Below are 27,825 nucleotides of genomic sequence, written 5' to 3' on the forward strand. Positions count from 1 at the left end.
GCATCTGTTCACTGTCACAGTTTTATGTATTTTGTTGTTTTTTTTAAACTGGTACACAATGTTCACGCCTATATTTCATATTTGGAAATGCATATTTCAAACAGCAATACAAAAAGTATCCATGAAGAATGTATAATCTCTGAAAAAAACTGACAGCATTCTTGCTACTGTTTAATTTCTAAATACAAAACTAACTGCCATATTGCTGCTTCTGTTTGTGTGGTGAGAAAAGTTCATTTTCTGTGTGAATGGCACGACTGACAGTCTCCCTATTTTGATTTCTTTGTCATTTAGGATTCTTAAGCTTGCAAACCTCCTAAAGAAAGATGCCGTGAGTGCACAGCTGGCTCATGACATCCAGTTTAGGACAGAGCTAAAAGAGTCTCTGGGTCATTTATGTCAGAGCAGAAGCACTTGAGTCAATGCATGTGTGGTAAAATCAGGTCTTCGACCTATTCTGCATCTGTGGCTGCCCTGGCCACCATGCTGTTCATCACCCCTGTCTCTCTCTGGTGAGAGGGAAGTCTCCACTGTTAATTTCTAGCTGTCATATGATATCAATTGTTTGTTTACAGAAATATATATTGCAGTGAGCCCCCTGGCTCTTTGACTTGGGAAGAACAAATGCTCTTGCTGTGGCTAATCAGGACTTATCAATGATGAATTCCCTTCCTTCACACTTTTCATAAGCAGGTTTATCAAACTGGTGCTCATAAAAAGATTGTCTTCTCTCAGTGGGCTTGCTGTTGCTTTTGACCAGGCTTTCTGCTGGTACATTTATCCCTCCTTCCCAAGCGGCATGTGAGGCTGGCCACTTCATTCTTCCCTGCTACTGAGGGTGCAGCATGTTCTTGTGCTCCTTCTGTGTGGTTGCTTTGCTGCGTGGTCTGTGTCCGTGCCTGCTCCACTATGATCTGGGTCCCTGCTACCAGCCCTGCCAAGGCTAGGTCTGACAGTGAACTGCACTGGATGGACCTTTGGGCTGGACCACAAAGGCTGTTCTTATATCCCCATGATATAGCCTATATCACAAAGACTCTCTGGTTCCCATGGTGTCTTGATGCCCCAGGCAGAATGCCCAAAGCGGGGCTTTTCTTCTGCTGTCAGTCTGACTCAGCTGGCCTTTTTTCCTTCCCCTCCTCTGGTACACTCCTTTGGGTCCTCTCCAGTGTGGCTGGCACCAGCAGCGGTACTGCCAGAACACAGCTGCTTTGAGTGTACCATAGTGGAGCAAAACCATCTCACTATACAGCTGCAGCTCTCACAGCAAATTCAGATTACTGCTGACAGATGCAGCAGAGAAAGCCGTGAATGCTCATGATATGTACCTACTTACAGTCATCTGCTCGCTGCTAAGGTGCCCGAGCAGCTCTGGGGCTGCAGGACTGGGATCCCCCTTAACTCTGTATTTCCTGGTTCTGATCGCGTTTCCCTTACCCACAGCCTCCACTCCCTTGTTTTCAGAAGTTTGCATTTAGCCCCCCGGGCTCCAGGGGGCGGGAGAGGCTACGGAGCAGTTTTAACTCCAGCTGCGGGGTGCGTGGGCTCAGCGGTCCTCTGGGTCCCTCCCCAGAGGGGAGCAGTTGCTTCGGGAATCTGCGCCTGGGGCCGCGCTTCCCCACCGTGGCCCAGTGTTCAAAACCACCTAATTTCCAGCCCAGTCAGACTCAAGGTACGTTGAAGACCACAGTAGGGAGCCTGCTCTCGCACAGTTTCCAACCGAGGAGGGGCAGGTAAGTCTTTAAACTGAACCTCTAAAATAACAGGGGATTGCTTGTTTGGCGTAATCACTTGACTCCCCTTTCAGTATTCTGCCATGTGAGGCATTCCTAGTAGTGCAAGCAAAACAGGGTAATGTTTGTTCCCTCCTTCTCCCATTAATTTTGAAGCATTGCTACCACTTTTCATGCATTTGGTTTTTTTCCTTTGCTTTTCCAAGTTGCTCAGCAGCAACCAGAGCATATCCATTTTTGAAGTTAGCTTAAATAAATGCTGTTAGTTGATGACTATCAATCCTGCACAAATGCTTGCATAAGAAGATAAGTTCTCTCAAAGCTGTTTGCTTAGGGGTAGATGGCTGTTCTAGTGGTGTGTTTACTGAACAGGGATTTATCTGTTGTAATTATTTGCCCTTTAGGGCTGGTGATACTGTATTAGTAGGTTTGATTTTGCCGACAACTGGATCCCTCTTTGCAATTAGCAAAGCAATACACAATACACTGTGTCTGCCACTCTGCTGCTCACTCCCTCCTCCTCTACCACTTCTAAACAAAAGGTTGAGAGTAGCAAATCTCATCCTAAAAGCAGTAAAAAGGAATAATGTTGATCAGTACCTGCTTCTGAATTTAAAGGGAAGGACGGATTACTCAAAGAGAATGCAAGAAAACTTTCCTTACATCAACAAATAATTCATGATGTGTATATGGGCATCCAGCAACTCTATTATTGCAGTAGTGTGACAAATATTGTGAAGGGGACAGCAAATGGGACATATCATTCTACTGTCTTGACAAAGATTATAACAAGAATGGGAAACGGGACAAATGTAACTCATTCTGGAGACAGTCCCAGAGCTGCAAGCTCATTTGTTCTTCAGCGTGAATTATACAGCAGTGCAGAGGATGAGAATGTGATTTTCACCATGTTGTATATTTTAATCACTTTTCTTTGCTGCTAAACAAATAACTCATTGTGAAATGCTGATAGGTGGGGAATATTAGTTTTTGAACTATGAACTAAATTAAGAGAAGGCGGCTGTAAAGTAAGAGTTCTGCCAGTTGCACAAAAATTCAATATGGGTCAAATTCAGCTCAGGTTTAGACAAACAGAATTCCTGCAGATTTCTAAGAATTGTCTTCCATGTCCCAGGGTGGAGCTGGACCCATGCCCTCGCCTTCCTGAGCTTAAGTAAGTCTCTTGGAGATCACTCCAGAGCTGGAACCCACAAAAAATGTGTGGCTGGTTGGTGGGAAAAATTATGGTCGCTAAGTCCCATTGGACCTAGTTCTCCTGGCGAGAAGAGAAGGCAGCTTGACTGTTGTTTATGCCAACAACTGATTTGGATGTTGTTTGGTGTGGAAAGGCAACATCTGAAGCTTCCCAAGGAGTTTAATCCAAGGTTGAAATCCTTAACTAATCCATTCTGTAGTAGAAGACAGCTAGGAAGCTCCTGAAGTTACCAGTGGTTTTCCAGAGCTTGACCCTGGGTAAGGGGGACTTTTGTGGAAGTCTGTATTAAAGGGAGGAAGAACTAGCTATTAATTAGTGTGCTAAGTTATTTTCAGAGTAGCTTACTGTCTCTCTAAAACCTCTCTGATTGTATAAAATCCCTTAGGTTTCTTCTGCATGCTTAGCCTGCCATTCTGCATCAGACTGAAGAATGCATTTCCTCTTCTTCCGCTTTGTGTTTGCTACTTGTAACTCTAAGGCACCATGAGAAGGTGAAGGGCTGACGTGACCACCCATGAATTAGGCTGCTATGACAGCCGGCGAGAGCAGAGATGACCTGGGCCTTGAATTTACGTAAATGGAATTTCCATGTTCCAGGTGGCTAGAGGGCTTGAAGTTATAAATGATCCTTCACGAAGGTAGATGAGAATATCAGGACTCCCCTGGTGGGCAAGCAATCACGGCATACGTGGGAATGCAGGAGTCAAAGTTTTGATTTTGAATCTCAAGTGTGCTGTGATGACAATGCAAGCCACGGAGTGGTTTGTGTGAATCATAAATGAGTGCATGTGAACAACGGAGGAACAGTCTGGGCTTTTTGTGTGAATGTAGGAGGTCGGTGTGGGTTTAGAGCGGAGATTTACCTTTGAAAGCCTTATGAACTGAAAGTCAGTTCTGCCTGTCCTACAGGACTGGGGACAAAATATACCAAGTCTTAGTTTTACCTGTGGTTCAAACCTGACTTTAACTTTTAGGACCAGATTTTCAGAATCAGTTAAACATAATTGTGTGCTATGTGCCAATGTTTCTGCACAAATCCAGTCTACACTGTAAATTACTGCAAACTTTGCATCCAGTTTCCCCTACCAGGCTCACTGGAGTGCTGTGAGGGTTAACTGGTTAATGCTGTAAACTGATTAATTCTTGCTAGGTAGCAGCAATTTCCACCATGCTTGGTGGGAGCTGGGGGACAGCAGAACACTTTTGTGTGACACTGAATCATTGTTTTATCAGGAAGTAGGAGGCCTTTAAATGGACATGCTCGAGTTCTGCTGGAGATCCCAGGTTACACTTTGATTTCACCAGTCTTCTGAGAGCTGCTGAGATGAGGCCAGCAAAGGAAAGATGAGAAGGACTTTTGCTTTCAAGTTGAAAGGCTTGGGGAGACAACAGAATGTATTAAGATTGGTCATCTTCTCCAGAGTACAAGAGCCTATCTTTTTTGTTGTATTTTGAATTAACAGGAAAGATTTGGTTTAGCAGGAATGCTTCATTAGACACAAATTTTCTATCAAACGCTCCTTGCAGGAAAAGAGGGCATGGACAATGTTCAGAGTCTGAAACACCATGGTGATCTTAGAGTAACACGAGTGAAGTAAGAGGGGTTATTTAGGATTTATGGTTGCTCTAGGTCGGACCAAAATTTATTAGTCTAGGACTGTAATTCCCTTGAGTCCTGGCTCATCTCCAGGCTGCAGTGATGTCAGTTTCTCAGAGGACAGATTTGAAAGCAACATATCTCAAATAATGAAATATTAAATTCCCCTTATTTAAAGAAAAAAACAAAACAAAAATAAGACCTTTCCCTAGCACGGCTACCACAAGATGCACCTCTCCATGCCGTACATAACAGCTATAGCTGCTGGAGCCCAGCAAGCCTGCACAGCCAGTAGTTGCCCCCCGAGGGAGGAAGCACCATTCCCTTCTAGCAAAAGGCACAGAACCTATCCCCATTCCCAGGGCAGTCAGCCACTCAGCCATGCCTGCGAGCAGGGTACAGCACTGAGGCAATGCTCAAGACCTTCCTGATGCTTTGGTGTGGGAAAGGCTTCCCTCTCTGTGTTAGGAATAAAGAATAGATCAGAATAAGGAAGATCAGAGTGAGATGAGTGGCCTGAAGCCATCTCTTGGAAGGAATGAGACCCTGGCCAGGCAGTGGGCAGTGGGAGTCATGCCAAAGAGTTTGCATGGACCTGTCTATTTCAAGAGAAAGTATGCGGGGCTCCTGAAGCCTTTCTTTGCTAGAAAAGTGCCAAAGTTGCTACTGCTTCCTTTATAGCCAAAGAGCAAAAATGGTGAGAAAAGCTTGAATGAGGGTGTTCACTCCAAATTTCATCTGACTTCACAGCCATTTAGGTACTGGAACAAAGATCTGGGTTCCTTTACTTTCTACGTTGCCTGGTAAGTCAACTGGTTCTTGGCTAGGTTATTTGTGTATAGGGCCAGTTTACACTGTCATATGGTGTTTAAGTTCCTGAAACCATGGCCAGGATTTGGCTTTCAATGGCTGGGGCAATCACTAAGACTAACCTGGGATGGAAGAAGTTGCCACAGTGCTAATCCATCACAATGGCAATAGCCTTGTGTCTTAGCTGTCAGGCATGAGGCGTTTGGATATACCGTTTGAGATAACCAGGGCTAATTTTTGGCGATCATAGCAGAATGTTACTTTTCCCTTCAAAAAATGCTGAGGAAAAAATGTGTTAGAATAATGAACCTGGCAATGACCTGTCGTGGTGTCCGCATGCCCTAGGGAGACAATGGTGAAATGAGGTGATACAGCAAAAACCTTATTTTGTATTTGGGTTTATCTTTGTCTCAATTCTAAGTCCTCTGATTTCACAATCTGGCTGAAGACTGGACTCCAGAGAACAGCAGCTCAGCATAATGCTGGCAATGCTTTCAGCTTTCTCATTCCTTCCAAAATGGGTCCCCAGTGGTCCCTGATGAAGGATCCATAGGCTCTTCACATCTCTGCTAAGCAGCCTACCCAAATGCTAGCTGCTGCTCCTCCTCTGTCCTCAGGTCAAGGGAGAAAGCACAGATCAGAGAGGTCAAACGTCAAGGAAGGAGCACAGTCCCAACCCAGGATCCTGCTCAGGAGCAGGAAGAGAGTGGTTTCTGCATTGGGAAGTGCTGATTTCACTCTCTAAAGCCTTTGTGTTTGATATTAAAAGGATTTGGAGACTGCACAGATTTAACAGTCCTTTCTCCCTTCCTCGCTTTCTGCTCCAACCTGCTTTTGGTCACTTTCATTCATCTGTCCATGGCTGTCTGCCTGGATTAATTTCTTCATTGAATATATTTCCTTGTGTTAACAACGTATGTGACAAATAAGTAATGTGACTCATCAAAAGGCACGGGAATGCAATGTTCCAGCTACTGAAGGACATTTAGAATTCAGCAACTTGCCACCTTTGTGTCACTCCTAAAACACTGTAAAATGTAAACAGACAGATCTAAAAGGAGATGCAGGAGTACAAACTTGCCCAGAACTCTGCTTGTTTTCATTCTCAGCTTAAATAAGTAAACTGTAATGAAATCTACTGACACAGTTTTGGCAGTTTTGATTTACATTTTCTCTGAGGCCCAGTAAACATTTCCTCAAGATCTTATCTGGGGTTAAAAATATTTCTGTGTTTCAACACACACCTTTGAAAACTGTCAAACACTTTAGCCATGGTTTGTGCAAATATAGTTGTCTTTTCCCTCTTTTATTATGAAAACCTCCTGAAAAGAGTATTCAGAGGTGACATTAATTGCTTGTGAAGGGTGCTGAAGTATATTTTTTGCATAAATCACCTGTGCAGCCTAAACGGTAGGTCCTCTTCCAATTACAGATGGGAAAAACCCTGATTTTGAGAGGTAAAGGAGGACACCAAGTGAGCTGTGCTGATGCTGATCCTGCGAGTATGACTCTTCCTTGCCTTACACACCATAGCTCCCAGTTATGTGCAACAAGTATCTTGCAAAAATTCAGTTCATATTCTGCAAGCTTTGAAGGTACCCAGCCTGAATTGCTTGCTGAGAAACAGCAGCATGCCAGCTGACTTGGCCAGAGTACTTCTCCAAGGAGCAAATGGGGGCTAATGCACTCAGACCCAACACAGAGTATTGCTTTAACCTCACAAGGCAGTAAGAAATGGGGAGAGGCTTCTCCTGCCTTACCCCCCATTTTGTGTATCTGCATAGACTTCATCTCAGTCTGACCCTAACCTTTTTTCCTCACTACAAAATTTACCATGAAGCCCACAGGTACATAAATTACCCTGGAAAAGCAGAAGAAGAAATTCTTAATTGGGCTTCCCTGCCAAACAAGGCACTCCAGCAAGGAAAATAACCAGTCTACTGAGGTGCTCTCAGTTTTCTTCTGGGGACCCACTCATACATATGTCCTCTAGAGAACCTGATTCCTGAAACAGAGTTTCTTCTTTGACATGAGCTGCAGAAATGGCTTTGGGGTGTGCTGAGCTCAGCTGTGGTACCCTGTGACAGATTTCCTAACTGTAGCTGGGCAAGCTGAAGACAGACTGTCATTTCATCATTTTTGGACAGAGATCCCCCCTTTAACACTTAAGTATTATCCACATACTGGTATTCTGGCAAGCCCGTGTTTATGCTAATCTGTTAGGATGGTCCTGTTCCCACTCATAATGTGGCACAGTATGTCAGCTTCAACCAAGCAAGGATGCCAACCTCAGTTGGATTGTGAATAGCCTGCAGAAGAGCCTCCTGCTGGTGGAAGAAGTGCCAAATTAGGCCACATGCTCTCTCATTGGGATGCACTGTGCCCAAAGCTGCTTTGGTATCAATTATAGAGGGAGTAACACCCTTTTTCAGAAAAGAATGTGTTAACCCTTCCATTTCATGTGCTCTGTCTTCCCTGTTCAATTTCCATATGTTATTTCTGGGGTTTGCCTGTATAAAAAGAAAATATTCTTCTTCACTGTCGGCTAAGAGAAAGGTCAGATATGGCTGTTGAGATTATGAGCCACAACTGTGTTTGGAGTTGTCTCTTTCTATTAAACCATTTACCATTAAGACAACAGCACTGGGTGCTGCACAGACACTGATTCCAAAGACAGTCTTTGCCCCCAGCGGGATTACTGTCTAACTGCTCAATGTTTCTTTGCAGAAATCCAGGTGTCCTATGCTTCTGTGGATCTCGACTGCACCCAGAGTGCCGGTGAGTAGCTAAGAGACATGTACTCTGCTGCATGTATCCCTCTGACCAGGACTTGCAGGAATTGTCAGGATTCAGAAGTGCAGCATTATTCAGGACAGAAGAGCTTCTGGAACTGCCTTTTTCTAATCAGGATGCTCTCTACAGCTTCTGGCAGGCAGCTGTATAAGTAAGAATATCGTACCTATCAAATTAAATGCGGCCCGTCAGCCTCAGCGTAACATCTCACCAACAATCTTGCATTGGTGCTGAATTGTAACTTGTTTTTCTATAGGCTCATGGTTGTTTCTGCCTTTCCAGCTATGATGCTGTTTGTCCTTTGTGTAAGCACCATCCTTTTTTTTTAAATAATGTGAATGGTGAACAATATACTGCCAGCTAAAATGGTTGCCTTTCCACACTCACTCACCACAGGAACTCTTTAATCAGCAATGTCAGCCAGGGACAGAAATCTCCTACTTGAGAGATAACAGTTATTTGCTGGCAACTTCTTGTATGATAAGCCCAACAACTGGGTGATTACACACTTTCTCAAATAACACAGGAAAATGCTGCACCACATTTCTGAAAGTACATGTTGCAGCATCTGGAAGCTGCATGAGAATTTTATCAAGATTTTTTCTCCTCCTGTTTATTTTTTTGGTGCTCTGAAATCTGAATGTAATTGTGACATTCTTGAGCTATCTACCAGCTTTTCTGCAATGAAAGTCTCCATAAAGAGTACAAAGTCAATACTATAGACAAAGTGCAATTGATTAATGGGAGAGGGTTTCTGCCATAACTAGGCTGCTTAAGGTCACAGTTAAACAATTTTTCATAGCTGCTTCATCCACTGAATTGCACTCGCACGGTTGCATTGTTAGTTGAAAGGGAAATGAGCAAGTACGTGCTGGTTGAGTAAATTATTAAAATACGTAAGCTGGAGCAAAGCTATTTCTGTGAAAACCCTGCTAATGAAGAAAGAATGCCTTTGCAGCAGTGAAATTAGTTTTAAGTAAACAGGTGAGAAATAAGATTTCTAAACACTGACTGTGTTTCTAAGGTGTAGGGGAGAGATCTGTGAAGTAATAAGGTTAGTCTGAGTCCCTCTGAATACTGTTCCTACGATGATGTCTGGATGGCGCACCTTTATAGCTAGGTCAAGGTATTTGGGCTGGTTTAAATGTGGACCTGTGTTTTCAGCAATTCTTGGGGTTCAGACCAACCCAGTGTATGTTTTCAGGCTTCTTTCAGTGTAAGACAACAGTTGTGGGACATGTAATAAGAAGGAGCATCTGACATGCTGGTGTATACTCCCAGGTATTGGGTCATACTGTCATGGGCTGTCATGCTAGGCAGCTGCTGGGGCATGTACTTGCGCACAGAAGACCATCTGCTTTTTCTCCAGTGCAACTGTACATGCTGGATACAGCAGTCTGGAGAACCAAACAACCTGCAGGGTCCCAGAGTGAGGACAGAAGCCACAGTACTGCATAGTCAACCACTAAAGACAGGTAAAACAGTGGGTGAGAAGAGTGCCGGATAGGATTCAGAAGTAGATCCTGTATTTCATGTGTGAGACCTGATGGATCTGTGGTTCAGGTCTGCAGTGGTCTGAGATATTCTTGAGATTTCTATCCCAGTCACAGTATTTTGTGATATTTGTGCCACCTTGAATGGGTGGGTCTTTTGAGCTGAAATCTTGCATGGGAAGCTTTTAAATTATTTTGGGCAAAAAAGTTTAGAGCCTTTCTGGCTTTGTATCTAAATCTGAGGTTCTTTTCAAACAGGGGTAATTAAGTCCAAACGTCCTTTTGTTCTTATCCTGCCATGATGTGAATAAGGTCAGGATTTGTGGTTGGTTTGCTGGCCTTCTGTGTCAGGGACAATAAGTGCAAGCTGAGATTTTTAGCATTGGGTTGCATTTAAGTTAGGAGAAAGCCATCTAGATTATACTTCTTTCTCCCTTCCCTCCTGTCAGATATTTGTTTTTCTCTTCCAATAGCAACAGCAGGTGTTGCTTTTATGCTTGCACTAGGAGTGAGACAGACCTGCTAGCCTGCTGAATTTCACGGATTGGTTTGCGCAGGCAGGAAGAGAAATAGACAACATTAATGGAACTTAGATGCTCTCATCTCCATCTTACTTCCTCCCTGAAATTGAAGACAGTCATCCCCTTTCCTTCCCCTTAGGACTCATTGACTCTTCCTCTTCCTTCTCCATTGCCTTGACTTCCCTCCTCTTTCGTTCTCTCAAGCTAGATGCTGTGCAACAAACTCAGGAAGGGCCATGTGTTATTTCTGATGTTTATAGCACAATTGGCCATGTTAATGCTTCCTGTATAAGCTGAAATTGGGCACTTCTCCAAGACAGCACATAACACAAACATAACCTGGAAACTTTTTCAATAGCCCCAAATAGAATCTGACTTTCTCTCTCTCTCTGAAGGTTGATCTTTAGGGATCTTCACATGCAGTGTTCAGGTTTTAGGCTACAGGTAGCTTAAAATGAAAATATGTCTGGAGATTGCCTGTGGAGATTAAAAAGGTTGTTTCTGGCTTCAGACAACCACTCTTCTTTCTAAATCTTTTTGAAACAGTAAATCTGCATTTATTCATACTGGGTGAAGTAGACAGCTGGCGCTTTCTGATTCCAAGACAAACAGATCCTGTGGATTTTGCTGGCTGAAAAGAAGTTAATACTCCAGAAGTGGAAATCCACATGGCTCCCAACAATGAGACTCATATCAGCCAAGCAACAAGATTTCAAGTGTACTGTGTGTTTGGCTGGCAGATTCTGAGCTCATTTAACCCACTGGCATCAGGTTAGTGCTCATGTAAATGGATTTATTTCAGACTGGTTATCTGGGATCAAAATTTGACCTACTGACAGCTGGTTAGGCAAGTATTTCTCCTCCTTTCCATATACAGCTACCTGTTGTCTTATTTTATATGCCAGATGTTAATCTTCTTAATAGTGATTTTTAGAGGTTTTCCTTCAGAAAGATACTTGCCCATAGCAATGTATTTTGAAGCACTGTATGAGGTTAGAAAATAAGAAATTCAGTAAGAAAAATATGTGCTTCGCACATATCTTGCAGTTTCCCATAATGATTTTCCTTTAAAAAACCCTACAGTAACAGAAACCCTCCACTATAAAGCAACTTGTTCTTTAATAAGTAAGACTCAGAATGTGACTGAAATCTACATCATTTCTCAGTTTCTCATGCTGCCTCTCCATCTGTTTGCTCCTTGACTCCTGAAGGACAATATCTTTGCCTTATTTGAACATTGTTCAAACTTCTGTAACTTGGTTGGGAATTGCTAGGTGCTATGCAATATCATTTAAAAATTATTATCTTGCACTGTATAGTTTGATTAATGTTTATGATTCTCAGAGGGAAAGACTAAATTCCTACATAAGAGCTTTCAAGTTGATTCTCACCAATTCCACAGAAAATGGAATAGTTAACACTGCTACTCGAGCTGACATATGGGGGAGTCATATGAGTTTGGAAATGAGGTGGAAAGTAGTCTGGGAATATTCTTCTGTTTCTATGCCAATCAATACATTTCCTCCTCTGCATTAGCATGGTCTAATTAGGACCTTTTCTGAGGGCCACTCATGGGGACAACTGGTCTGTCATTCATGGAAGCATTAGGCTGACAAATGGTTTGTATTGGGAGAGCAGTGCTTCTCTTTGCCAGAGAAACCACTCAGCAGTCACAATAAGACTTGTATTTTGCTTGGCGTGTTATTTGGTGTCTTTAGTGGTCAGCCTCCAGAGCAGCATGGTGTGGCAGAAAGGGTTGTGTTATTGAAAAGTATCCCATTTTTCTTGGATGATACACAATTCCTCAAGTGCCAGAAAGGTTTTGTCTTCAGGTGGTGCCACTCTTCCTGGGACTATGCATTAAATATGTGTTAATAATGCACAGGGCTTTCATGAAACAGGTAATTTGAAGTGCCTGAAAGTTGTGGTGACAGTATTGCTACTGCCATGAAAACTGAACAGCTCTGCTATTTCCACGAAAATGGTGGAGCCATGTGATGAACTAGAAAGCAAGCTACTGGCTGGCTTTTTTACCTGTGTCTGTAGTTTGCTGCTGAATGGCTTGCTTGATTTGCAGTGCTATGGCTAGCAGCCTGCAGGTTTGCTCAGAGAGGCATGAGCTAAGCAGAGTGGTGAACTCGTTCTGCTACAAGGGTTGTGATGTTCTGTGGAGCAGTCAGCAGATAAATAACCCTGCTCATATCAATAATTTGTGTAACAAGCAGGAGTACATCAGGAATGGCATACTGTGTTCTTATTTGCCAAGGAATCTGGAATTGATATGCCTTCAGTCACAGAAATGTGTATTGTAAATAGTGGTCTAACCCAGCTGGGGATGTTGGCAGTTGTCTACAGGAGTGACCATCTTGGACTGTGGAACCTGTTCCTTCTTCCCACCCATGTTCCCTGCGCCTCCAGTGTGGCAAGGAGTGTGTCTCTTTCTGCTTCCAAGCCTCCAGTGGAAAAGCTATTACCCTTGCCTGTTGGCATTGCCTTTCCCCCAAATGTGCTGGAAGAGCAGCACGCTTGTGTGTGTGCTCTCCAACCGGTTCCAGACTAAACCAGCTGGTTTTGCTCAGCTCGGCTGACAAGGGTGGTGTGAGCACCATGGCACATTCTGTGCAGATCGGGGAGTGGGGAACCACGCTGTCCCTGTGGCAGAGCTGTCAGTGCCTCTCCAACAAGGGCGTGGGCTGACAGCTCCCTGGGGCATTAAATGCTTGCACCGTGCAAAGAATGGTGATAGGTTTGCTGGGCCATGTTGGAATGCTGTAATGATCTGCAGCAGGCTCCTCTTTTGGCCATTGGGCTGCTTCGCTATGTAAGTGTGAATGGAAAAGGTGTTAGGGTTGCTGCTGAATGGTCCATTAGGCGTCACTTGGCCCAAATGAGCAGTGAGTCCCTGGGTGAGACCAGAGAAAGAAACTGAGAAGCACTCTCACCTCTTCTTTACCCTCCAAACCACCACCTTGCAGCTGTGTCTTCTACTACACATCACGGTTGCTGATGGATCCACTGGCTCTGCCCATCTTAAACTATTAGATAGGAGCATGTAGGGAGCCCTGATCATAGGCAGGGAGTGATGACCTCCTGAGGCAGGCTCTGCCCATCTTGCTGCCTCCTTGCTCTAAGTCAGATAGATTCCCCTGTATTTGAGGACTTCACTGCACAGGATTTGCCCTGCAGCCCAGCCTGTGGCTGGAAGAGCTGCTTTTTCAAGGTGACAGCCTTGTTCTGTTGCCACTGCTTCTGTGTCGACATGAGTCAAATAGGAGAGCTTGCTATCTTCTTTCAATAGCCTTTTGTGGCTCTTCTGCCTCTTTTTGCTGTGAAAAAATCCCTAAATCCATTTCGCTTCATCTGCCTGCAAGAAAGCATCTTGCTTTAACCCTCTGCTGACTTTTTATCAATGTGCAGTCAGTACTGAGTGGTTCCTCTTCATGGAAGTGGCAGCTGTGTCCCTCTGTGTGGGTCTGTTGCTGCCCTGGTCTGTGCCTTTCTATGAAATGCTTTCAGAATCCCACTTTCCTGGCACTTATGGCTCAATTTGTGCAGAGTGGAATTACACCAAGGCCTGTGAGTGAGAGATGCAACAGCAGAAGGCAAAGCTGGGAGTAGTGGGAGCAGGTGTCTGGCACCTCGTAGAGTTGGAGCTAGTTCCCTGACATTTAGAAGGGATAATGGCTGCGCTGTTCCATGCCAAGAATTGGGAGCATGAGATTTATCCAGCCTATGCCCACCTACTTTCTGCATGTGGACATTTGTTCTCCCACCCACCTAATTAGGAAAATAGAGTGTAGAAAATGAAGGGGTGGATTTGTTATTTTGTTGTGGCTGTTTGAAAGCAAAGTTTGCTTTGCAGCCTCATATTATAGTCCATGGAGGGACAGTATTGTCTCCAAACCTGGCATTAGTGTTGGCTTTCCTCAGGAAGTCTAACGGGAGGCAAAGCTATGCCACAGGCTGTCACTGCAGCAGGGGAAAAGATCAGAATCACTGGAACGAGCCTCCATCCTGAGAGTGAATGCTTGGGAGAGGACTGCCATTGGAGACAAGCAGAAATAACCTCTGGGTAAACAGGGAAAATCAACACTTTGACTCTGCCGAATATTTCAATAAATGAAAATAATTCTCAAAGCCAGGGAGTTTCTAATAAACCCTGCCGCAGTCCAGTTAACATTTAAAATTCAACTTCCTTGAGAAAGTGACTTTATATTCCTTTAGCCATTTCCCCTTATCCAGTAGTTCCTTTGTTTGCTTCTTCTGTTTTGGCCCCAGATAATTTGCTGTATAATGGTAGGACATTCAGCATGGTTAGAAAGTGTCCAGGGAAAACCCATTTCTGTAATTTACCCAGCTAGCCATTATCCTCTTTTGTTCACCTTTAGGTAACTTGTTAAGCTACACAAGCAAATAGTAAATAGTGGGTTTGTTTCACCCAAGAAATCTTCATCAATCAGGATCACAGAAAGAGGGAGCTGGAAGGGGTGCTGAGAAGGCCATCTCTCACCCTAGGGCAGAATTTGCTGTAGCTACCTCGTTACTGGCAGATGTCAGTCTAATTTACTGCATAACTTCGGCAGAACAGGATGAGAGAGGGGTAGATGGTGAAAACCTCTAGTACATGACAGAATCCAGATCAATTACTTCTCAGCCTGAGGATTTGCCCCCTTCCTTCAATGTCCCCTCACACAGAAATGTGTCTTGGCTAACAGGCAATGGGGTATTTAGAGATGGGATGCCTTTGGATCCTCCTCAAGGGATTGTGTATATTTGTGGGTTCAGAGATACCACAACTTCCTAATCTAACATACAAAACACACAGCAGGGAGCAGGGTTTTAATCCTTGCCCCCATTATTAATTAGTTTTTGAGGGATGACTTCCCAACTCTGAAGTAAGTTCACCAACCATTGCTGAAGGACTGTTAACACTGGAGGCAGCCTCTTCTATCACCTCTGTGAATCCAACCCTTCATTTCTTTTGCTTTTCTTACAAGTCCTTGCAAACAAAATATCCCATTTTGGCTCAGATGGGGCACTTGTTCAGCACAAAGGAAGGATGATGGGTTTAAAAACAAAGGCTTTGGCTCAATACAAATAAAATATTTATTCTTTTTTCCTGGTTCAGCTGCTGAGCTGAAAAATCACTATTTGCAAGCCCTTGAAAACCATTGGCTGTCCCACGAAATTTGCATCAAGTGGTTGCTCCAATTCCTCTTCCTACTGGTGGTCTTAGCGCTTGTCTTGTCACAGAAAAGTGTCTCCTCTCCTCTGCTTGCAGCCCTGCAGAGCTGCAGGGTCATCAGCAAGGTGGAGAAGAGGTAACTTCACTCATCTCTGCTGATAACCTAGAGGGCTTGTGACAGGGCATACATCATAGTCTCTCAGTTTAGTCAGCTTTAGACTATTATTATGAACCTGGATTTTTTTCTTGCCTTGCTGAAAGCACAGTTATGTAGAACATTGGTAGTTTGGCTGGCAGCATCTCTTCCTCAGGAGCTGCCTTCCAAACCTGAGCATGTGGGGTAGAAGCCATTGAGGTGTGGGTGAAAGAATTGTTCCTGAAGAATATAATAGCATAAAATCATATCAACTTCTGTAACACCTAGGACACAAAGCCACAAAGATATAAGCATTTATACCTTGTAATGCACAAACCTGACTGAGGCACCTAGATTCTCTCTGCAGTATCCGGGGAGAAATAGGCATCTCGGAGCATGGTTCACAAAAGCCAGCAAGCTGAAGATAGATGTATGTTGAAAGTTGTGCCCCTTTAAATGACTGAGATACCACATTCAGCACTGTCAAATGAGGCATCTGCCCACTTAGACTTCACAAACAGCTGCTCTTTCCTGAAAGTTGGGTCATAAGCTTTTCTTTTTCAGAATACCCTACTTCCAAAACACTTCTCACCTGGACTGATAGTATTCCCCACCAACAACCAGGCTTCCTGAGGAGATTTGAACCCATATCTCAAATACAGAGTGAGTTCTAACAGCGAAGGTGTGTGTTACCGAGAGGTTTCAGTTCCTTCTGTGCGAGCTACCAGAGAAAGCACTTGGGAGCAGGGGGTTTACTTGGCAAATGAGTGGATTCAGCTCTTTTTGAGTCTGTCAGTTGTATTTTTTCCAACAACTTCTTAGTAGGAAGTCTTAATGTAAAGTCTTTGGTGAAAGAACTAGAACCCATATCTGCTGTCTCTCAAGGGACTTCCCTATCCCTTTGATCACATTCCTCATCTCTTACAGCAATCCTATCATTTCAGCAAGAGTCTTTTCCTGGAATTAGCCTGATTAGTCTGTTCCACCAGAGAGCTAGCAGCCTGACACCTCTCAAACAAGGAAGGGAGCTGAATCCAGAGCCTCCACAACCTGTGTCAGTGCTTTGAACACTGAGGAAACACTATTTTTCTCCCATACAAAAAGGAAGGCGACTTACATCTACATTTTCTGTGGAGCTGGTCCTGCAGTAATGCACAGGAGTGCTCTGAGGTGCTAGTGGGGGTGCCAAAAAATGGAATATCAAGGGCCTGGGGACAGTAACACAGAGGGACTTCAGGTGCTCAATCGGTGTATTAAGTCTGTTTGGGGGTCTAGGCCTGGGGGATTTTCTTTCACAGTCCACAGGGAATGCACAGCTCCTGCTGGCTCCCAGCTAAGAAAGCAGAGCTTTGAATTTATGCTGAAGAGAGCTTTCTTGCAGATACAGGCAACAAGGAGCTTAGCATGGGTACCAAGCCTGCCTGTGGCTTGCCAAATAGTTTGAGCTTAAGGATGGCACAGTAGAAGGCTTTTTGTAATGTTCATCCTCCACCCTTTTCTGAGGTTAAATCCAGCCTGCATGAAATTTGTTGGCAGTGGTTTCCCACTTAGCAATAATCAGACCATATTGGGACAAAATATTCAAAATATGTAGCAATGTGGGACTTGGGAAAGTATCAGCATAAAATTATGCCTTCCAGAATAGCAAACCAATGGATGTGCTGGAGCTGAATGCATGATTTTGAATGAATGATACCCTGGCTACACTTTTTGTTTGGCATTAGCCTGCCAAAGATTATAACTTGTCTTAACATCTTTTTGAAGTGATTCAGTGAAATTTCTAGCTTTTGGATTAAGAGAGTCATTAATAAATTGGGCTATAAAAGTCTGAGTGAATGTAACCAACTCCTACTGAAAATGTACTGAATAAAGCAGATGTGATGCTCAGGTAATTGGCAAACAGGCCACCTGTTGATTTTCTTGTCAGTGTTGTTGCTACCTGGGGTATGATTCTAGTCAAGGAGAAAATAGGGTTCTTTTAATTAAAACAATTCGTGCAACATCATTTCACTTAAAATTGTCCATGGCTTTTTAAAGAAGATTGAAAACAGTCTAATCAGGGCTTGATTTGGGTCCTGCAGCAGGAGGAGAGAAGCAGACAATCAAAGGGAGTTTCACAGTGCGTATGTGAGAGGGCTAAAATATAGGTGTTAACCTTGGCAGTGGAAGTTAACGAGCAGTCTGATACTCCACAGTGGTTCTATTTCTCCAGCTGTAATTGCGTGAGTGCTCAGAGCTGTTTCTTTCTGCCGAGCCTAAGGTGTACATCTGTGTTTCCCTTAAGTCTTGAAATAACAGCTTTAATCAGCAGCATCCAGCCAACCAGGTCCTTGCTTACATGTGCTCAGATGCTTTCTACAGCCATAGCCTAGGTAACGATACAAACCAGGAGCTCCTTTGGCCTTTATGTAAATCTAACACTCTTCCCTAAATTCATGGTAGAATGTAGTTTTGAACATGTTTGCAGAAAGCTTTCTGGTTAGAACAGTAATAGTGTGTGTGCATATAGCTTTCTTAACTCCAACGTGTTTTACAAACAACACACACAAAATAGCTGCTTCAGCTACTGCCCCAATATACCAACCCCGTAGTGGAGTGAAGTGGTTACCTGACCACACTAGCAGCTTCATTTTAGGAAGGAAGTGGAAAATGCAACCGAGTACATCGGTTAAATATGTAGGCCATAATGAGATAAGAAATCAGGATGCAGTGATCAGCACTTCTGTCCTGCAGTGTGGAACGCTGCCAGCTTGAATTCAATGATAACTCAATCGATGAAAGAGTGAGAATCCTGAATATCAAATCCACAGGAACCATGAATATATTTGTTATGATGTTCTCAACCAGTAGGGGAAGCAGGTGGGAATGTGAAAACAGAATTACTCATAGCATCTGAAGTGAGTATACTTCAAACACCACTTAGCATCTAGTCTAGACAAAGACAGGCATATTTAAAATGGTCTTATCTGCTTGTGGTTAACCACAGTTGTTAATTGCTGGCTTTCCCAGTGCACATCCATTTGCAGCTTTGCTGGGTCTGGGAGGTGCCTTTGTAAAGGGAATGCAGCTTGAGGAAGGAAAACTTGTCAAGGAAGATAATGATCGATACTCATTGATTTGTCTAAATAATACCCAGTCTCCGCATCAGAAGGGGAGAGGATTCTTTGTTGCTCTTACATTCTTGTGGAATGGATTTGAGCAGGCTGGGATGGTCCTTCAAGGAGTAAGTACTGAGAGGAAGAAAATTCTCTTTGAAGACCGCCATTGCTTTTAAATTCTGACATCATGGGAAGAGGAAGTGTGTGAAATGGAGAGACATGAGAAAAACTAAAGCAGTGAAGTAGAAGGCATCAGAAGAGTGGAGAAAGACACACAGGCAAAAGAAAGTCAGGAAGCTGGCAAACTGCAGGCACCTGAGCTCCTTTATACAGAGAAACAAATCAAATCCTCCCTTCTGCTGCCCCTTGTAATTTTCCAGAAATCTTCTATAATTTTCCCTGGAGTCCCATGCTGACAGCTGGTAGATGCTGAATGAGAGAGGGTCCCCAGAATGAGTGATGGCAAGGTCACAGCTGGAATGCCTATGAAGATACTGATGCAGTGAATCACAAACAACTTTTGCTGCCACATAGCGGCAGAGAGAAAAGCTGCCATATGACAGATCCTCCTCTGTAGTCCTTGTCCAAAGATGATGTCTTTGTATTTTTATTAGTGTTGTTCTCTGGTAACAAGTGTGCTAATTCTAGGAGGTTAAAGTCACAGGGGAAGGGGAAGACCTTAAGCAATACAGTTCCTGCAGACTTAATTTAGTGTGCAAGTCACTCCTTATAAACTACATAACGCTCTCCTATGCCATAGGTTTATCAACAAGTGCTGCTAAGAAGGTGCTTAAAAGCTTGTATTTCAGACACTATGTATGAATAGTACCTCTCACTGCTGTGGTTGCTATAGTAAACCCTTGTTCTTAATTGAATACTACAGTAAATAATACTTTAAAACTGGAGAGGAAAATAAAAAGGAAGAACTCCATTAGGAGTTCCCTGACCCACTTGAAATTACTGCTCCTTTTTCATGCTTTGCAAGTATGGAATGCTTTGTGCAGTGGGTTATAGAATAGCAACACCTGCGTAATTGTGATCCTTTCTCTGCATAATTCCCTGTTCCTCAAAACTTTGCAGGATATGATGTGGTTCAGAGCACCTCTGTCAATAAGGAAGAGAGTAATTAGTGGGATTAAAATTAGCTGTTGTTTTCTTAAAATTAAATACAATTTAGACCAAATTTTGCAGGAGAAGAGGATGCAAAAGGTTGAAATGATCCTTGAAATGATCCATGCTGTAACTGCTGCCAGTGGAGTTACACTGGAGATAAATTCTCCAATCTTTTCCCCTGGTGTTAAACTGTAATAATCCATAAGCATTGCAATTAGAGAGCTCATTCATGCTGATGGCAGCCTTACAGTACCACAGATAATGCTGTCCAGGAGAGAAAGTACATGGTGTACAGGGAAACTATCAGGGTATGTGTGGGGAGGGTAACAAGATGGAAGTTGGTGAGCAGCTGAGAACTGCAGCAGTTCCTTGTTACCTGGGAGTGAAGAGGAGGAGAAAGAATCTTGAAGGCCAGATGAACTCTTTGAGGGCTAAGAGGAACATCTCATATGTCATGAGAAACAGCTGTGAGGCTGAAGACTTACAGGCCCCTGAAGGGAAACAGAAGCAGTGAGGTTAATAGAAGTAGATCATGCTATCGTAGAGTAGTAGAGCAGTGAAAGACATTAAATGATACATGAAATGCTGGGTTCAGAGTTACTAGCATGAGGCAAACAATAGATTTGTATTTAAAGCACTGGAGTGCGAATAAGCTAATTTTGGCCTATTTTATGCTTTGATCATCATTGTGGCTAGTGCTTTCTTTTGCAGGGCTTTTGACAGAGGCAAACAGTATCATTTGTGAGTTGTTCAGATACTGTGGCAACATGGGTCATAGACATAAGACATGTTTTGTAGACTACTGCTCACTCAAGGAGCGGAAGACGTGTTTATTCCTCACTAGCTAAGATGCTTCTCATGGATCTGCATCCTCATTAGCAGACAACATCTGTTTCTTCTTGTAATTAGCTCACAGTTCAATAGGTAGCTCCAGTCTCTTTTACACCTGGACTACAAGCAACATGGAAATCACAGAAGCACATGTCTCTCCCCTCCCCACTTTAAAGCAGTCTGAGTTACACACATTGTTAAACACCTAATAGACAACAACTGTGTGTTAAAGCTCTCCAGCACATGTGTGAAATAATTGTTTTTCTTTTTTTTCTTTCTTGATGGGCTTCAGTTCCAAATGTTTCTGTATTTGCCTCTGGTTTCTGTATTAGCCTCAACCTACCAGTCATGGATTAGGCTATAAAGAACTGTTTCCAGCCACCTGCACAATGGAAAGGGGAAGTGAAATGAGGGCTGCTGGAGGGGGGAGCTTGCACCAGCTGGCTCTGCTCCTGAGGCATTTTAACTGGATTCTTTGGGGTAGAAGGGTGTGAGGTCTCAGGTCATTTCCTGCCAGGTTTGCTCTGAATGGGAGGGGGATATGTAATTGTGCTGTCTCCCTGTACCATTAGTGTCAAGACTCATTAGGAACCCAATCTACTCAGTGGCAGTAGGCATACAAAAGAAAGAACTAGCCAAAGTCTGCAGACTGCAGAGCAGGAGTTGGTGGAGGAAGCAATTGTAAAATTCCCGTCTGGGTAATTAGAGTCAGCAGGGAATCAGATTGGCTACGGCAGGGCTTTCATTTTTCCCCTTGCTGTTTTAACAGGATTGGCAGGTGCTGCTTTATTCCAGGGGTCAGGTGATGTGCCTGTGTCATAATTCACAATGAGAAATGATCATCAATTTGCTGCCATGCTCCTGGGGTGAGCTGAGCAGGCAAACTGTGATTACTATTGTTATTAGTACCTTGTTAGCATGGAGCAGGAAGATTGTTGCAGGCAGTTGTCTTTGGAAGGGGCGGGATCTGTGCGCACAAAAGCATGTTCCTGGCAGCTTAGCTACATTTGGAAAGTTTGGGACTGCTAGCTATTTCACGCCCTTTACACTGGGATCACCATTTGTTAGTGGTCAAAAAGATGTGAGTGACTTGGAAAATTTATCTCATGCTTAAAAATTGGCAGAATATTGGCATGCTTTATCAGCAGGACAGTTTAACAGAGTTACAACACAATAAACCAAAATGGACCCTCTTTCTTTGAATGTGCTGCTTACTACTTACCTGTTTGCTTAGTGAGAGGTGGAAAGAGACATAGGCAAGCTATTCTGTCTGCACACAATGCAGTTTAAAGCCTGGATCGAGATGTGAAATCAACAGACAGATTCGTATTGACTTCTCCAGATTCTGGCTCAGGCCAGTGGGCTTGCATGCTCTGATAGTTGACACGATAGTTAAAAGGTACAGCCATAAGGGATGTGCCGAGAAGCATGGCTTCTGGGAAGAAAGGTTTTCTTAACACAGGATTTTTTCCATAAAAGTTCATAGAGAGAGAGATTTCCATAACAAATTGGCTACATTTACCAGTTAAAATAGGATTCTCTCAGCAGCTTTGCTTAGCTGAATTCCACATCTCAGAGTCAGACCTTCTTCTTTCTAGCTCCATCCATCAACAGTCAAATGAAGGATTAAGGAATTAAAACTTTGCAGACAAATTCGTTGATGATGCACAAGCCAGCATAAAATGCAGTTCACTTCTCTTCTCTGCAACTGTGTGGTCCTGGTGCTAAGCTCTTGGATTTTCATTAAAGGATGCAAGATTTATTCCCTACTATTGGCAAAAAAATCCTGTTGTGGGCAGTGGACTACTTTTCTGAGTAAAACATGCAGGATTGGATCCACAAGGAGGAAACAAGTGCAATGGCAAGCCATGCTGTTTTCTAGGCACTCTTTGGTAAATTGTTGGACAGGAAACAATATTTCTGTCTAGAAAAATACACCAACATTGCAAAAAATGTTTGCTCTCCATGAAGCAAAGCTGAGACCTTTCAAGGTATATTTTGTGGAAAATATTAAAGAGAAGTGAAAGTATGTCCTGGTTTCGGCTGGGATAGAGTTAATTTTCTTCCTAGTAGCTGGCACAGGGCTGTGTTTTGGATTTAGTATGAGAATAATGTTGATAACGCACCGATGTTTTAGTTGTTGCTAACTAGTGCTTACACTAAATCAAGGACTTTTCAGCTTCCCATGCTCTACCGACTGAGAAGGCTGGAGGTGCACAAGAAGCTGGGAGGGGGCACAGCCAGCACAGCTGACCCAAACTGGCCAAAGGGACATTCCATACCATGTGACGTCATGCTCAGTACATAAACTGGGGGAAAACCGGCCGGGGGGGCCGCTGCTCGGGGACTGGATGGGCATCAGTCGGCAGGTGGTGAGCAATTGCATCATGCATTACTTGCTTTGTATATTCTATTATTATTATTGTTATTATTATTATTACTTTTCTATTTTATTTCAATTATGAAACTGTTCTTATCTCAACGCACGGGTTTTCTCACTTTCACTCTTCCGATTCTCTCCCCCATCCCACCAGAGGGGGGGAGAGTGAGCGAGTGGCTGTGTGGTGCTCAGTTGCTGGCTGAGGTTAAACCACAACAAAATATTATCCTGAAGAGCTAGTGTTTGGACCCTTGTTGGAGGTGTGGGTGACCCTGTTGTGTCCTTGTTTCCCCTGTTCTGGGACAGTATTCTGCCGGCGAGGCTGTTCTGAGGTGCTTCTTTGGGCTCTGGCCAGATTTTCCCAAACCTAAAGTGGAACTATGTCTTACTGGAGGCCTAGTGAAGCCAGTATGTACCCACGAAATTCTTCAGCTTCAGTAATTCAGTATTTTCCCACCAAAAGAGCAATTTCATCTAAAAGGATAGGGGAAAAAAAAAAGAGATCCCTGCCAGCTCTACCCTTCAGACTGCAGCTATGTTTTAAGAACCTATTTGGAATGCAAACAATAAGAGATGTGTGTTTCCCTCAGTGCCTTTCCTTTGAGCCTCTATGCGTCTCTTCAGCATGTTGGATCACTGGCAGAATAAGAAACTAATACATGACAACCAGCCCTTCCCCTCATCTCCAGGTTCCTGGCTAGAATGAATGAAGCTCAGATCTATAAGCTGCTTAGACCTTCCAAGCACTGTAGATTAAATGATGGCGATAGAAGCTTTGCTACCTCCTGATTTTTATAGCTAAGTGTCTCTCTCAAGTCAGAAGCTGACAGTCCATACAGATATATGTGTTACTGCAGGTGATTTCTCAGGCCCACTTGGGTTATTGGCCATGCATGGTAACTTGGAGTTTGACTGAGCCTGTCCTACCAAGGGAAAAAATGCATGCTTGCTTCTCCCTTATACCCCCCTCTCACTTAATCGACAACTACTTCTGTCAAAACAAGGCTGACCCTCTCTGTTCCTACCCCTCACCCATCCTTGGCGGGTCCTCTGTCTAGATGGCTTTAAATCTGATTTGGGATTTGAGTGTTATTTGGATTAACTCATTAGTGGGGCTCCGTTCTGGCAAGCATGCTAATCTGTGGCAGTGGTGCATAGCACTGTGACAATATTACACTGAAAATGAGAAATCTAATGAGATTAGCATTTTATGCATTCAGACAGGGCCTGGGAGTTTGAATGGTCTGCAGACACTTGGTATGAATCACAGTAGGCCCAGGAGCAAACAAAGTGACTGGACTGTAATACAGCACCCAAACACATAGAAAGGAGATTGCAATGGTGCACAGAAGCATCAGTAGCTTGGTTGTGGGGAATAGAAACGTTTGTGTCCCCATCAGCTAACTTTGTCTCATAAGCATTCCCATATATGCCCAACAGATTAATTTCTTTTCCTAGGGATGGAAGAGGGCTGATCTGTGTCCAGGGGATCACCTTGCAAGTTAGTCCTGCCCTTACTAGTGGTGATGGGGGAAGGTTTTAGTGGTTGCTTTCATGGGGAAGAAGGCTGCTGACTCCCAAGTTGTTTTTACACCACACAGGGATGCAGGGCAAGATATGCTTGTTAATGTGTGTGACTACCAGACTGCTCCATTCTAAAATTACACCCACAAGATTAGTTGCCTGGACAAATTCCAGTCACACTTTTCCCTCTCAAAGGCGTTGTTGTTTTTACTTCAGGTTTAAACAGAGAAAAGAGTGAGCCAGTATCTGCAGCCTCCTTTGGTTGCAGGGAGAGAGCTTTGTCTGGTTTCTTAGGTACACCTAGTAAAGCAAGGCAGTCCCCAATGCTGGGTGCATGGGCTTCTCCTGCTCTACCACCCAGCTAAAGCTTTTGTAGCCTTTTGTGGGTGACAAGGACACAACTTTATGAGAAGCTGAGAAGTGATGCACCAGGGCTGGGACTCACTACTAAGTGCTGTCCTAGCCTGCCACCCAGTGCTGGTTTCTGGCACTCAGAGCTGCTAATGTGCTCCAGCACTGCAGCTGGTACCTGGACTGGTTCTTCCAGGACCCTGTTGAAATATTCCTTCCTGAGTTACTGAAACAGATATTCAGGTCCTGTGGAGAGGTCCTGTTAGAAATAAGCGATGTTTTAAAATGGGCTGCCTTTGGAGAAGCATGTGACAACTTCTTCAGATTCCTTCTTGAGTACTGTGGGCTCAGCAAGTAGGAAATGGCTTTTGGGTGTTGTGCACTTGGCAGGTGATGGGCTAGTCTAGCTTCTGGTTTTAGTGAGCTTTAAGCAAGAAGGGAAGGCTATTATTTCTGGTCTTGTTTTTCCAGGACAGATTAGGAATGATCAGAGGTGCACAATCTCTCAGCATGGTGATGGATCCAAACCAAATACATCCACAAAATGATGCTGAAGTTGGCAATAGTTTCCAATCTGGGGTCAGTGTGTCATCTTTATAAAAAACAGCTAACAGAGCTAGGGAGAGGTGATAATTCCTAAAGATACCACAAAACTGTTTGAACCCCAGAGAAGAAGGGGAGGAAAGAATATTTTCTTGGGAAAGCAAGAATGGTTAACAGTGCTGTGGGGCTGGGCTGTTCCAGGAAGAAGACGGAAGACGGTCGTGCAGATGACAGTTTTCATTCACACGACTCATCATGTCCACAAAACCATCCTCCTATTACAAGGCTAAAAGTGCTGCTGGGGTAAAGATGTTATTTTGTAAATCCTTTTCATATAAATTCTGGGGTAGATAATTTAGGGAATTGTTTTGATTTTTTAAGTGTGTTTGTTTTTTGTTTAGCTGTTTTTTTTTTTAAAGATGTCTGTCACTTCACCATTGAATAAAAAGTAGTAATTGAATAGTGTCACTGACAACAGAAATTGTATGTACAACTAATAGCTTTAATTGGGTAAGCGAGGTAAAAATCTGGCACAGTCTTGGAAACTGCTGTTTGTCTGACTTAATAAGCAATAGTCAGTTGTTGTTTGTAATGGCACGGACTAAAGCTGCCACACTAGTGTTTTATTGGCTAAAGAATTTAATAGAGCAGCAGCCTTTGTGACTGTGGCCTGACATTCAGCCTTGACAATGCTGCCTGGATTTATCTAGGTGACCAGATATATTGAGCTTTCGCTCTTCAGTGTGGGGGGTAGTGGAGGGGATGAGTGGTAATTTTTCTTTAAGTAGTGAGATAGTTTTTGCTGCCAACTGAAAAGGAAGGAGCAGAGAAGAAAGAATGTGATGAGATGGCCTTGTTTTAAAGTGTGTGAAGTGCAGAGAGCGGGCATAATATAGGAAAAGGTGAGCGTAGAAGGAGAATATTAAAAACAAAGGTGTATTTACTCTGAAGGGTGCTTAAATGCCATTAATATGTATTGTAAATCTTTAAATGCTTTGTTATTCAAGCATTGTATTAAGTGGAAGGAAAAAAAACCCCACTGCTACTGATTTGCATTATATTATTAATTCAGAGTGAAAGAGAGGAAAAATTGTCAGCAAGGTGCCTTAGCGAATATTTATATAATAGTAACAATTTATGTATGGGAAGCAAATACTTAAAAAAATGAGTAAAATGAATAGAAATGTAATTCAGAGCAGCACTAGCACTTCATCTTCATGTAATGATATGGGCAAAGCCTGAATTCCAACACTCTGCAGTGAATTATGGGACGTGGTAGAGCTTGCAGGACTGCAGAAATAAAACACGATCAGTTATAATGTCCCATTAGGAAAAGGTGATGTAATTAATTCTTCTTTCATGGCCTAGCAGTGACACATTTCATCCCCTAGGTTATTTACCCCCTAGATAAAATTCATAATCTCTCTCATAATACGAAAATATCTCCTTAGATACATTTTTGGGACAATCTCGTTAGAAGCTTTTGCTGAATGTATTTTTTGTCAGAGTTGTAAAGGCAGTGAGCTTTGTCAACAGGGAAGCTGGACTGGGAGCCAGAATACCTGGGTTATATTCCTGACTCTGCTGCTGTATGACGCTGGGTGAGCACCCTGGGCTGCTGAGACTCTTTCCCGTGCGTCTTCCGATCCCATCTGTCACAGGTCAGCTAGCGTAGTCAAGACTCACTTATTTAAGCTGCCTAAGCCAACCCGGCTCATTCTGGGTGAAATGTGTTGGAGCCATTTAGCCTGTCTGACAGGGGTGTAATCTTCAGTGGGAGAGGTGATGCATGCATGGCTGTGGAGAGGCCTAAGTAGTACTAGCTATGGTTAGGAGAGGACAGATATCCAGAGCTGTAAGATATCGGCTCCTTGAGAGAGGGTGTTATATGTGCAGGAAGGCACAGGATCCGTTCCTGAACTCAGCTAGGATTTCTGGATGCTCCAGGAAAGCTGTCACTAATGTGGTTGTTTTCTTTTGGCTCAGTGCATAAGTTGAGAGGTTATAACTGGCCTGCATGGGCCAAGTTTGGAGCTACTATGCATGAAAAAAAATACTCTTTAGTGGCTTGGCTGACTCTCATATTTTTTCTGGACTAAGGAAACAAGAGTGAACAAGATGCTGTTCAGTTGAGAACTGCTTTTAAAGGAAAGCTATTTTAAATTGATCTTTTTTTAAATCCTGAAAGGAGGCTTGAGAATTCTTAAAAAGCTCACCCGGAAACACAGTTGGCTTGCTGGTTTAAAAAACCACATACAAATCACCCCAGAATAGGCCTTGCAATTTCTCATACTATGTAGCGTATCTGTCTCTACTAACAGGTATCTGCTAGCACATCTCTACAGGTTGTAAATATTCAAGATTTGGCTTTAATAAAAAATACTGTCTCTATAAAAAGAAAAGGTAATAGTTTATATGCAAATGCTACAGTGCTATCTTTTTAGTTATCTTAGTTTTTTAAAAAAATCAAACCACGGCCTTCAGTCCTATTTAAATGTAAT

Source organism: Aptenodytes patagonicus, chromosome 6 (assembly GCF_965638725.1).
Source record: "Aptenodytes patagonicus chromosome 6, bAptPat1.pri.cur, whole genome shotgun sequence".
NCBI classification, from domain to species: Eukaryota; Metazoa; Chordata; class Aves; order Sphenisciformes; family Spheniscidae; genus Aptenodytes; species Aptenodytes patagonicus.